This window comes from Spodoptera frugiperda, chromosome 25 (assembly GCF_023101765.2).
Source record: "Spodoptera frugiperda isolate SF20-4 chromosome 25, AGI-APGP_CSIRO_Sfru_2.0, whole genome shotgun sequence".
Lineage (NCBI taxonomy): Eukaryota > Metazoa > Arthropoda > Insecta > Lepidoptera > Noctuidae > Spodoptera > Spodoptera frugiperda.
This window is the reverse complement of record NC_064236.1, coordinates 20068240-20078880: the sequence shown is the minus strand read 5'-3', so window position 1 is coordinate 20078880 and position 10641 is coordinate 20068240. Positions and strand designations below refer to the sequence as shown.

The 10641-nt window shown below is 35.8% G+C and overlaps 1 long non-coding RNA gene across 1 annotated transcript; it reads right to left on the bottom strand.

Annotated features, from left to right (window-relative positions):
• Positions 1-5014: 5014 nt before the first annotated feature.
• On the bottom strand, positions 5015-10372 carry LOC118281089 (uncharacterized). Its single transcript, XR_007707159.1, has 2 exons — positions 10166-10372; positions 5015-8773 (listed from the first exon to the last, which is right to left on the bottom strand). It is a non-coding gene; the product is annotated as an uncharacterized LOC118281089 (long non-coding RNA).
• Between the last annotated feature and the right edge of the window lie 269 nt (positions 10373-10641).

Here is a 10641-nt window from a genome sequence, read left to right as displayed (position 1 = left end):
CCGTGGAACTCCGTGTGGCGGAGTGATGCTCGCTGCGCGGGCACCCATCGTGCTGTGCCGTCGCCGTGATCTCGAAACGGAGAGTGGCGAGGACTTGTGGGCGGACTTTACTTGGTGCGGGCGTTCTGTTCACGTATGTGTCGTTTATATTAAACCTAGTGCCAGTGATGATGAGTACATGAGATGGTTTTGTAAAGTGGAAGAGTTTATAAACACTTTAAAAGGTTTTGTTATAATTTTAGGAGATTTAAATTTGAATAGTGTATCGTTAAGTATTAAGAATTATTATTGTTACTTTTTATCATTTTGTGGTCTGAATGAGAGGAATGTTGTGAAGAATATGCATGGAGGAATGTTAGATGTTGTTTTGGTTCGGGAGAGCATTGGCGCACAGGACATAGTCGTTACTGAAACTGAGGGTATAGTACCGCTTGATACATACCATCCAGCATTAGACATTCAGGTAAGAGTCTCTTCAGGTAATTGTTCGGAATCAATTGAACCTAGTAATTTAGACAGTCTTAAGGATTGGAACTTCAGCAAATGTGATTTTGAGCATTTGTATTTATTATTCTCTAAGCAGAATATTTGGGATGAGGTGTTGCTAACTAAAGATGTAAAAGAAGCTACTCTCAAGTTTTACAATGTTGTTTATGACCTTTTTAACATGTGCGTGCCTAAAAAACGAAGAGGCAGGTCGGCAAATAGGCGTTATCCCATATGGTTTACCAGAGATATAATACAGGATATCAGGGCCAAATTGAAATTCCATAGTAACTGGAAACTAACAAAATCTCATACAATGTATTTAAAATTTTCTAATCTCAGATCAAGTCTCAAAACTAGAATTTCAGAGGCGTATTCCTTATACATGACAAATCTAGAAAACAAGATTAAACACAATCCTCGTCAATTTTGGTCCCATATTTCTTGCCTGCGGTCTAAAGGTGGGTTTGAGCCGAAAGTCGCATACAAGGGCCAAACTTTTTCCGGTACTAAAGCGGCAGAAGCTTTTGCTGAGTTTTTTTCAACTGTATTCCTGCCTGACGTTCCGCGTCTCAATGCCGATCTTGCAGTAGCATCAGACCATTCCAATAGTAGTAATTATATAAATATACCCCCCTTGCGCCGTACAGACATTATTAAGGGAATAAATAAACTTAAAGTCCATAGCTCTGTCGGTCCCGACAACGTTCCCCCCTTCATAGTTAAAGACCTAAGAAACATTTTCATTGATCCTCTGCGCCATATTTTCAATTTGGCCTTACAGACTGGTACATATCCAACTGAATGGAAAGTTTCCAGAGTTACTCCTATTCCTAAAACCCAAAACAGGAGCTCTGTTGAAGAATATCGCCCTATAGCAATCCTGTCGACCCCAGCAAAGGTCTTCGAGATTATTCTTCATAAAATAGTTTATCAGCAAGTAAACAAGTATCTCTGTAACGAGCAGCATGGTTTTAGAAGCAAGAGGTCAGTCGATACAAATCTTCTGACTTTAGTGGATTACATCTCGTCTAGTTTGGACCGCGGACGTCAGGTAGACGTGCTTTACTTCGACTTTCGGAAGGCGTTCGACAGGATAAATAATGATACGCTGCTAGAGAAGCTTAGTAAAATAGGGTTTTCACCATCTCTCCTACGTTTCTTTGCTGACTACCTTCGCGATCGACAACAGTTTGTCAAACTGGGTATGTATGTATCGGGTACCTATCACACACGTTCTGGTGTAAGCCAGGGCTCGATATTGGGGCCTTTGTTGTTCCTTATCATGGTCAATGATCTTCCCGCAATTCTACAACATGCAAAATGCCTTTTGTATGCGGATGACCTGAAGCTTTACTTAGAAATAAACTCTGAACGTGATAGCATGGCACTGCAGCAAGATATTGATGCAGTATACAATTGGAGTTTAGATAATAAGATGGAGTTTAATTCATCCAAGTGCTATGCCATGACATTTGGTCGAAAGCGGAACCCAATTGATTTCGAATATAATTTAAATAAAAGCAGCATTACGAAGTCAACAAACATGAAAGACCTGGGAGTCACATTCGACCAAAAACTTACTTTTCATGACCATATAGCCACGGTAGCGAAGCAATCCTTCCAAAGGTTAGGTTTTGTTTTGCGTAATTGTCGTGATTTCCGCACCGCGCATGCCATTAAGGTTATATTTAATGCTCTGGTTCGTAGCAAGTTGGAAACCAGCTCGTGTGTGTGGAACCCACACGAAACTACTTATGTCCTAGTCTTGGAGAAAGTCCAAAAAGCTTTCCTTAGGAACCTGTACAAGCGACTGCACGGGTACTATCCTTACCTCTATCCGACAACATTTTTGTTAGGTTGCCTAGGATACAATTCGCTAGAGGTAAGGAGAGCAAGAAACCAACTTGCAATAGCCTGTAAAACGCTTCGTGGCTCTATTGACGCTCCGGATCTACTAGAGGCATTATCGCGCTTGTACGTCCCGGATAACTACTGCCGAGGTAAAAAGCACCGACTATTTGCCGTGCCTTCATGTCGTACCGTCGCACGTGCTAAGTCACCGATTCCTCGCACTCTGGCCGCGCTCAATGGTCTCTTGGATGCAAATCCAACAAATGATCTGTTCGTGGATGGATGGAAGGAGATTTTGTCGGAATGCCTGAAGTACTGCGAGGCGAACTTATGAATGCTGTTAATTCCTGTTTAATTATGTTTTAGTTATGTATATAAGTTGCTTTAATTGGTTGTCTACCGTTGTAACTTTTGAATTAAATAAATAAATAAATAAATAAATAAATCATCAGTTATCATTTATAAATACTAATAATGGCACAAATATCATTCGTTTTAAAACAGCAAGTAATTTCCTATCAAATTTTGTTTTGTGTCACTAATTTGGTCGATAGAAAACTGGATTTATTTCAAAAAAAATATATGACACTAAGCGTACAAACTATTAGAAAAACTTCCTTGGTTTAGTAGCTACCCAGAAACATAAAATTATTTACAACATTCTCAAAAATAAATGAATTAATTGATGATAAGTAGAGTGTAAAGAGAAAATTCAAAAACATCTTTATTTGCAAAAAAATATTCAAAGTAACCTTCCCTACGACGAATACATGCCCGAACACGCTTCCTTATCTCTATGACGGTCACTCTTGGACTGAATATGCGTCTAATTTCGTCATTATTTTCAAATATGTTTTGGAGAAGAATTTCGATACACGGCCTATTCCGTCTGTATAAATAAGGGACTTTATGTAAAAATCAACCGGCGTTAGGTTCTGGTCATTGTGCATGCCATGTAGTCATGTAGAGGGACCGCCCTGTCAATATAACACTTGGGAACCGAGACATCCTACCATTGCCGCACTACCTGTTAAAGTAGAGAAAAGACTGAGTACTTATAACAAAGAGATTTATAGAGAGTAAACTTTAAAAATATGCGACGTAGTTTGTTTGCGGTTCTTCGACGTTTGCGCTATGGAACCGCGTTAAACTTAGTTTTTAAGTAAATATTGACGTCAACAAATGGTAAAAATATTTTTTCACATATTACTTTTCTGACTATTAATAAGAGTTATTTACATAACTTATATTAAGGCGCGGTGAATAGACGACTTTTATGTATTTGAGGGGTGAAGCAGGTGAAGTGGGTCTCGTGTACTGAGGGGTGCACCGCGCAAATGTCATTGATACGCGTATTCCATTTTATTTAGGAGCGTAATTTCGCTTCCATATTTTCATGGACGATTGGCCCAATGCGTTGCTGTCTAGAATCGCGTTCCGTGATCCTTAAGATCGAATCTCATTACTCGTATTAGTTTTTGTTTTCTTATTTTTTCAATATTATGTTGTATACATTTTTATTTTATTTTTATTTATTTTTTTATTTTGTTTTTTTATGACTAAAACCGAAATCGAACAATAATTTACATAAACTTACTACTACTATAGTTTTTGCGCTAGTGACAGTTGCCTGTATGACGTTGACGTCTCTCAGTACCACATGATTAGGGATGGACATTAGAAAGATCTTTTTTATCGCTATCGATACTCGCAGCGTACATTGAATTCTCATTAATTTCTTATCTACATTTATTTAAAATTATCTAAATTTACATTTTTAAATACTACAACATACAAAATAAAATAATATTTAAAAATATAAAAATAGGAGCCGACCAGTAGCGGGAGCATGGTCCAAGCTACCGGTGGTTAGGGCTCCAGAGACAGAAACCTTCTCACAATACGTGCCGTTTCGAGAAGTACTGCCTTCTGCATCAGGCCCTTGAACAAATCAACAAACAAAACAAATCAAACAACATCACAAATCCAGTCATCCTCTGTGTGGCTAACAGGCACCGACCAGATGTTGCGCCAAAATGTGTTAGTTGAATCAAGTTATATGTACCTAATGTAGTAAAAGTGAGGTTATATTATAACATTGCAGTTTTTTGTGTTTTTTACGAAATACTTTTGAATAATTTTGGTTGTGTTATGGTTGTAAGCAAGGAGCGTGTGTGACGTGTCGAAGATCTGACACGTTTGGCTCTTCAGCGCCCCGAACAGTCGCTACAGTCGAAGACAAGTTTTTACATTCAATATTCTGCACTTAGGGCTTATGCACAACACGTTTTTTAAACGCGCCGTCGACGCGCGTTTTGGAAACGCGCGTCGCCGGCCGTTCTCTTCTCCTGCAGTGCAGTTTGTTGTCGTTTGTATCGATACAAACGCGCGGCACTAGCGCGTGTGGATCGATAACACGCGCGTTTGCATTGCTACACACGCGTGTCTGTATCGCTACACACGCGCGTTTGCATCGCGACTGTATCGCTACAAACACGCGTCGACGGTGCGTTTTTCTCCTACAGAGCAGTTTGTTGTCGTTTGTATCGATACAAATGCGCGGCCCCGGCGCGTTTAAAAAACGTGGTATGCATAGGCCCTTAGAAGCAGTAGGTAGGCACTAACCTTTTAAAAACTAAAAAAGGGACAGGCGGATATATAAATAAAACACCAATATTAGTATAAAATATGTATTAATCATCTTGAATAATTAGGAGAATGTCATCTTAGAATTGTGTAGGGGTTCGGGGTACGTATATTTTATTGGTATCTTTCCCAACTGAGATACCATATTATACAGGCTGAGATGCACGCCACTGACGAATAACTAATAAAGTCGCCTCATCTTCCAAGACTCTTCTGCCAATAGAGTTACAGCGACCAGTCGCAATCGTACAATTTACACAGCGATATATGTCGTCAATATTCGATTGATAGGCTTGTTGCAGTTGTCCAAAATAGAGAGTCAGGTAATTTATAGATTCAAGATCCGTCAAAAGTCCTTTATAAAGCCGAGGTCGTGGGGTTAAACAATAAAACATGGAAAATACGTGCGCACTTAGAACGAAACACAACGAACGAGTGTCATCCAAAGAGTATAATAAGTATAGGGAAAGTGTCATCTGTCAATCGGTGACTGACTGAAGTCAGACAGAAGTGTTTTAAGAAGTTTAAATCAAAGAGTACGTTATACATACATTATTTTACATACATTATTACACAACTTAATTTAAGTTTTCTCGCTTCCTAGATAGAAACAAGGTACCATATTTTGTGATTTCCCTTAGAAAAATATGACGGTTTTTTTAATATACATTTCAACTAGTTAACTGCTGGGCCCAAAAGTCCCCTTCTCCTTTTAAGAATGATACGGAACGTTACTGAATGTGTCATCTGCACCATGCTACGCGGTAATAGTATAAGAAAAAATTAATTGTATTTACACAACTTATAATTCAAATCGATTTCGTACAAAAAAATATACTGACAACCCAACTTAGAAAATGCTAATTACAAAATAAAATATTACAAACAGCAAAAAGATATGTTAGTGAATGATTATTTTCTGAGCGGCGATTGACACAAACTGACATAGGTCCACCAAGCAGCGCGCCTCAGCGGTCACTGCCGGTCCGCGTAGGAATGAAAGAGAAACGAATAGATGTCATGATCGGACGACATTTTGTTCGATTCGTTCTGAGTTATTTATCATGAATTATATTAATCCTTACAAATATCTCATTTCAATCGATAAATAAATGCGGCAGATCCTTTTATTATTTTAAATTACGTCACTGTTATTAATTTTATTAAGATATGTTCATAAATAATATAGTTACAATGGCTAGAATTTCAATTTAAATGGCTAGTTTATGATTTTTTTCTATCGAGAAAATTTATAGAAAACGTGTTTTGAAGAAGGTGGTCCATTTATAAAAATGATCAAGATTAACATATATTTTTTTTTGTTGCTCTAACATGTAAACATTGGGCAAAAACACTGTTAACCGATTCGTTGCGGATGGCACGACAGGCGTGCCATCCAATTTTTACATATGGCGTATGACACGCGTGTCGTGTCATTAAATGTCTTTTATCTCGCTCAAATCGAAATTTCTCGAGGTGCTTCTTGAAAAAAAGAAAAAAGAACATTTTATTCTGTACATGGCTGATGGCACAATAGGCGTGTCATCAACTGATATGGCGCTTGACACGACTGTCGTGTCACGAAATATTTGTTCGTCGCCACGCATAAAAGTGCACCAAAATGGGCGTCGCAACGAATCGGTTAAATCAATCCTATTTTGACTATGCACAGCGCCTTAACGATTGAATTTGATTGTTTTGTTAATAATTTGTCTTAGTTTATTAGTTTATGCTGATTTAAAATAAAAATAATTTGTGTGAAAACTTTTGCAGTTTTTATTTACCATATTTATTTATTAAATACAACTAACGAAGCTATATGAATCTATATTTAATATTCTTTGAGAACCGATGACTACAGAAACATCTATCTACATTTTGCACCTAGATGTTTGTGTATAATGATTCAAATTTTACCCGAGCAAAGCCGGGTTTTCATCTAGTATAAATATAATTTGGATGATGTATTCATGATTTTAATAACATGTAAGGAGACTAGAAACCGTACATATATTCTTAAAAAAGCCTATTTTGAACCGATCGCCATTAGACTAAAGACAAAGAGATCTGATGAATTTGTGCAAGACTGGGATCATACCCACCAAGTACCATGAATATGTTAGAACCCTGACACATGGTCAGACTACCACACTTGAAATTGATAACGATTCTGATTCTGAATGAGTAAAATTAATTATTTTAAGAGTAACATTATTTTGAGATTTATCGATTGATTGATTTTTAAAGATTGTGATCTAAAAACAATTGATCTCTTATTTTTAGTATCATGAGATTTGGTTTTGTGTTTTTAAAGTCTATTTGTTATAGCGAGTAGTTTTTCATAAATACTTTCCAAATGTTTGAGTCTGTTAATGATAATAATGTTTTAAAATAAAATATCTTGACTTGGCTCACGAGGTTGTCGACATGTGGAATGTGGATTCGGCTATCGTTGTGCCGATAGTCGTGTCGGCCAACGGTTTAATACCCAACAGCCTCGACAACCACCTTAGAAGGCTGGGGTTGGGCGGATGGATCAAGGGCCTGATGCAGAAGGCAGTACTCCTCGAAACGGCACGTATTGTGAGGAGGTTTCTGTCTTTGGAGCCCTAACCACCGGTAGCTTGGACCATGCTCCCGCTACTGGTCGGCTCCTATTTTTATATTTTTAAATGTTATTTTGTTTTTTATTTTTATAAGTAATGTTTAAAAATATAATTTTAGAGTGTTTTAAATAAATATATGGAAAATAATAATGTTTACATTTTTATAATGATTACAATTTTAAAAGATAATTTTTATACCTAATTTTTTTATCCTAAATAAATACACGCTAAATAATAGGTATATATTCTATATTTGTTAACCCATAATTTAAGTCCGCCAATATTTTTTATGAAAATATCGTGGAACAACGACGCAAAGTACTTTGTGTCACTCAAAGAAACACAAAAATTCACAAAACAATGACGTAAAATAACATGCGAAGTCTCATGCTGTTGAGAAATCGACAATTCTCTAATAACAGCTTACAGACAAAATAATATGTAAAAAGGAAACCAGTGAAGAAGTTGCAAAGTAGTGTTTAATTACCCATAGTGTGGTACTTGCAGCCCAGCCCAGCTTTCTCAGCTGCTATTCCCTAACTTTTTTAATTTGTCGAATCTTAACCCAACAACTAACAAATGCAATCTAATTCTATACAACCTTGCCAGAATTTTGTATGAATACACATTTTTGAGATTATTTTTTTTTTTGAATTATATATAAATATATAATATAAATAAATAGTAAATTTTATATGATTATTTTATACCAAGCACACCTCCTAAATTTACTTTTCAGTAACGGTTTATGGGAGTGTGTGCGTTATATTGACCATAATACATAAGTATTAGTAATATATAATAATATATTATATTTTTACAACCATTAGTATTGATCATCTTGATTACACATCAACCAATGACATCAAAAATAATAAACTCTTCACAAGGACATTGTGAAGATGACAGGAGACCTGTAGACATACCAGCTAAAGAATAGTACTGTTCAGACAACGATCAGACACTTAACCTTCAATCAACTATACAACCAGACATCAAGACAACTAATACAAAGTAAACAAACAACAAAACGATATCGACAACCCCTTTTGTTGAAGTCGGTTAAAAAGAGTGTCAGAGCCAGGCTAGGCTAGGGAAACTTTTGCCATACTCCAATATCCAGTTCTGCTAGTCACAGGGCGGAGTGATCAAGGCATTTCCATGGAGGACTGGCCAGGAATCTGAAACAAAAACACCGAGTACATTAATGGTTGCAAACCATTACCAAATACTGTACTTTAATACTTCCAGTGTTTGTGATAGCTATGTACAAAGATACATCATACATACATACATCACCAGCCTATGTGTGGCCAACGCTAGTAAGTCTATATTTTGATATTTACAACACTTAACTATAAGTTGTTGATGCGTGTATAAAACTTTGAGGTTATACCTAACGACAAAGATGTCTTTTTTTAATTATTTATTTATTCTAACATCATCTATCTAAAACAATCTCCCACAAAATCGGATTAGCGGTTTGTCTGTGGGTGTTGTGCCGCATTGCTACACAAAATTATTACTTACTACTTAACTATTTATCTATATAAGCATTTAACCCTAGAAAGATAGTCTGCGTAAAAATTACACGTGCATTTGCATAGATGAATTGAATCCATAGATGTGCGTTTAGGACATCTCATTCGTCGCTGGGAGCTTCCATATGGCGCAAGTGGCAGTAAGGTAAGTGTAACCGATTTTAAGATATAACGACCGCATGCGTTAAAATTATGCATGATTATCTTTTACGTGAGTTTTATGATTTTGACTTGTATAATTTATTCCTTATTTTTTTAATGTTATTATAACTGTATATCATTACTAACATTAACAGTTTCTTTTATAGATATTGATGCAAAAATAGGAAGTAGTAACTTGGACAAAGACCATATGAGTGAGGATACCGACAGTGAAGTAGGTGACCATGAGAGTGAAGATGACGTGCAGAGCGACACAGAAGAAGCTTTTATAGATGACTTAGAACTAGACAGAAGACAATACTGAAGAGCCTGTAGTAAAAAAAGTTATTTACTGTACTTTCTGCCCTTCTAAAATAAGGAGAAGGTCAATATGTAGTTAGTATAACAATGATATGTGTCAAAACTGTTTGTAACGGATTTTTATAGAATTTTATGTTCCTAATATGAATAGGATCTTGTTATTGTTGATTATGTGACAAAACAAGCTGATATAAAAATAATTTGCAGTGGAAAAAGTAATTGTTAAAAGGTTTATTTGATTTATGAGAGAAGTTTATAAATTTGGTTATTTTTTATATATTATTATATTATCTGCAGTTTTTATTATTCTTATATATGTGTCAATATATATAACATACAATTTAATTGAAATAAATTAATAAACACCAACCTACAGCTAAATAAAATACATCGCGTCAATTTTACGCATGAGTATCTTTTCCGTACTACACAATATGATTATCTTTCTAGGGTTAAACAAATATTTTCATAACTATACTTTTATAATTTAATCAATGGTTATTCGTAAAATTTTACACATCCATGTTAATAAAATAGCTATTTCTAAGCCCTATTATTCTCAATACTTACACTGGCGTGTAGGTTCCCTCCATCCCGGTCTGAAGTTGCTGTACATTCATCTTATTCCAGCTATTAGTTTTAAATTCTTGTCTTGGATCTTCCTTCATAATAAAATGATTGTTTCGTTTCGATAATAAAATGTTATTTAAAAAAACTTTCGAACGATAACAATCAAATGAATCAAAGGACCAGTACTAGTACTTGTACTTGTGTAAATGTGACATTCAAACCATTCAGTGTTGCCTCGCCAACGAGAAATTTTGGACGGCAGTGTTTGACAATATATAATAATTGCAGTGTTTTTGAGGAAATATGTTTTCGAAGGCTATAGCATTATTTAAATGCTATGTTTTAAACGTTTTTAATTATTACAATCAAAGTCAAAGGCAAAGTCAAAGCATTTATTTCAATTAATCCTAAATAAGGCACTTTTGAAACGTCAAATTGAATTGTCCGTCAGTCTGTCTGTCAGTGAAGCTAGGCGC